Genomic DNA, 3,576 nt, shown 5'->3' with positions numbered 1-3,576 from the left:
AACTGGTCTTCTTTGTAGGCATGTGGATATTATCTTATCACAGGCAGCATTGTTACTTCAAGACAAATCTTAAAATGTTCTTTTTGATGGTGAATACAATGCCATGATTCTTCAATTTGTCATTTCCAACATAGTAAACCGTATGATTGTCAAAATGGCCAATACCAGTCTCTTTCAGCTCACTAATGCCTAGGATGGAGTCCTCGTGTGGTGGCGCAGGATAATGCACTGGACCACAAGGTCGGTTTCAACCACAAGGTTCAAATTCACCAGCCATTCCTCAGAACTCCTTTACTGGGTTGCTGTGAGCCTGAGCCAGCTCGACAGCAATAAACAAAAGCAACAGTAATGCCTATGATGTCGATATATGCATTCATTTTCAATTTTTACAATTTCCAATTTTCCTAGATTCATATTTCATGCATTCCCAGTTACAGTTATTCATGGATATTTACAGCTATTTCTACTCATATTGAGTTGTGCCCCATCAGCAAATGAAGGTCCCATTAGCTTTATTTACTCCATTGATGTCATCATGGTCAACTCTACGTTGAGGTGGCAGCTCTTCTCCAGTCTTTGAGTGCCTTTCAAGTGGAGGGGCTCATTTTCCGATACTATATCTGACAATATTCTTCATCATGTTTCAATATTCAATCTTCTGGTGCTGACAGTGCTCCACAGCTATTCATAAGGCTTTCAGTTACTAAATATTTGGAAGTAGTCCATCTCTTCTTCTAGTCTATCTTTGTCTGGAAGCTCATCTGAATCCTGTCCACTGCTGGTGACCCTGCTGGTATTTAAAATACTGGTTCCAGAATCACAACAACATGCAAGCTGCTACAGTTTGACAAATGAATAGTATTCTGCAAATTTAATGTAGCCACTAATGTTTAAAACTAAACTTCCCATCTTTGGTTGATTGTAATTTTTGTAACTCAGAGTATTGTAAATTTAATTTCTCCTTCAGAACTAGCTACCTGTGGCTTTCACACTACCTTTTGAGATCTGTGTGTTTCAATCTGAGGTTTTGTTATCTCCCATTTTCAAAATTAATTTTGGCTCCAATACATATTTTTAAATTTAATGCCAATAAGTAAATGTTGTTTTTCATACAACATTTGGGTAGTTGGCAGGATTTTGAAGTCATATCTCCCAGTGAACCCAAATAGTTGAAAAACTACTATGGCACTGTAGGATAAGTACTTGACCACAAGGTCAATTTGAGCTGCAAGGTCAGTGGTTCAAATACACCAGCTGCTACTTGGACACCCGATATAGCATCACTATGCATCAAAACTGACTCAAAGGCACTAAACAACCATAGCAATAACAACAAGGTGCTATTAAAGGGCTTCTTGGTGTGCCCTCCTACATTTTAAGACTATTCATGAACTCCTTGGAGATAAGTAATCCCGAGTTACAAGTGTTGTGCATATTTGTGTGACTCTGTTACAACTCCAGCCCCTAGTATTTTGGTGTGACTCTGTCAGGATTTGTTGAAGTTGTTCTTTCCTCTTGTTTTTTCATTTTTAAAACTTTCTGTTCATGGTTAAATAAACTTGTTGTCGGCCTCTGTTTCCACCTTTACTGTCTCCTCTGTAGAAACTTGTCATAGATTTGTGTTTTTAACTATGGTGTTAGTGTTAGAGGAGTGCCATCTACTGACTGTGTCTTGTTAGGTGTGTTCATGTCGATCTTTCCTTTTGTTGTTGTTTATGAACTGTCAGTTAGAGCAGCAGCTTACTGAGGGATTTTGGCTTCTTGTAAATGGCAGGAGAACAGGGTGAAACTTCTGATAGGTGTTTTTTGAATCCTGTGAGTTCTAAGGTTTTTAGTGTGCGTTTTGAGTTTTTGTTTCTGGTTTCTGTTCATGATTTATGCCATTTTGGATAGAAATTTAGGCATGATAAATCTGTCACCTAGTGAACAAAAAGTATAACTTTTTGCACAAAATTTTTTCTCTTTTTTTCAAGAGTCCTGGTGATGCTGTAGGATAAGGATTTGATGGCTAACTGAAACGTAGACAATTCAAACCCACAAGCTACTCTGGAAGGAAGATGAGGCATTCTGCTTTCGTAGACATTTACAGTCTCCTAGAATCCCTACAAGTTGGAGTCAATTCAATGGCAGTGTGTCTTATTGTTATATTTTGGTGGTGCAGTGGGTTAAACATTGGGTTGCGAACTGTAAGGTCCGAGGTTGAAATCCACCAGTTGCTTTACAGGAGAAAGATGAGGCTCTCTGCTCCCATAAAGAATTACATGCTTGGAAACTCTTAGGAGAAGTTTTATTCTGTTCTGTAGGGTCACTATAAGTCAGAATTGACTTGATGACAGTGGGAGTATTTTGGCTAGCATACTTTGTTGTTGGTATGTGGTATTTTTGGTAAGATGAGGAATGTCACCTTTGAGGATCATAGAGGATTCCTCTCTGGGACCCCTGCCAATTTGTTTCAGTACCTTGAAAAGCGGTGTGTGTTTAACAAGGAAAACAGTACTGATCAATGACTATGATATGGCAGTTTTCAGCTTTCTAAATTAACTCTACTGCACAGCAAATTGGAGGATAAAGCCTCCTGAATTACTAGAACCAGTGGGAGGTCTATTTTAATTGGAAACTTCCAAGAGGCAAAAAGAGAGCAATATTTCTTCACTGCAAAATGTTGTATCAAGATAAGCAGAACTGATTAAGGAATTTCAGAATAGAAGTTTTGTGTCTGATCCCTTGTCAGATGAAACTCCTCCTCCTCCTAGCCCCGTCTTATCCAATCTTCCAGAAGCTACTCCATTATATTCTTTTCTGTCTTTGTCCTCTGATAATGTTTTATCAGAACTTCCATATCACTCTACAGAGAAAGAGAAAAAGGTTAAAGAGGAAGGAGACAAATCTCCAGTTGGGTGTAGCACCATAGTCGTGATGCCCTTTAAAGTGAAACACCTCCAGTCTGGAGGATGACAGTTTGTGGCTGCCTTTGCCCTCAGGCTTTAACGCAGAACTTTGTGCCATTGTTAAATAATTTCCCAGCCTGTGCAAAGATCCTTGGAAATTTCATCAAGAATTTAAAATTCTGGTAGAAATTTACGAGCCTGGGCTGTGTCATCTATATAACTTGTTACACATGTTACTGGCATCTGAAACTCCTCAAAAGTGGATGGGAAAGCTAAATGGAAAGAGTCTGAGAAATCCTTGTCCAGTCAATCAAATGTCTCAGGTATAGAGTTGATATGAACACATAATCAGCAATACAATTGGACTATCATGTTGCATGTATTTATTAAATCTCCCACCTATTTTTCTCAGATTTTGCATGTTGACATGAAGCCCCTCTGCTGCAGGATAATGCATTAAAACACAAGGTTGGTCTAAACCTCAGGTTTGTGGCTCAAACTCACCAGTTGCTCCTCAGACACTCTGTACAGGGTTGCTATGAGTCACAACTGACTTGACAGCGCTTAACAACAGTGTTTCATTCTGTTGTACATAGGGTTGCTATGAGTTGGTACTGACTCGATAGCACCTAACAACAACAACAACTGTTGGCAAAAGTATTTTTCCTTGCGGAGCAGCGACTCAAAA

The sequence above is a fragment of the Chrysochloris asiatica genome, unplaced genomic scaffold (assembly GCF_000296735.1).
Source record: "Chrysochloris asiatica unplaced genomic scaffold, ChrAsi1.0 scaffold00280, whole genome shotgun sequence".
Taxonomy (NCBI): Eukaryota; Metazoa; Chordata; class Mammalia; order Afrosoricida; family Chrysochloridae; genus Chrysochloris; species Chrysochloris asiatica.
The sequence above is the reverse complement of the archived record's forward strand: the minus strand, read 5'-3'. Positions refer to the sequence as shown.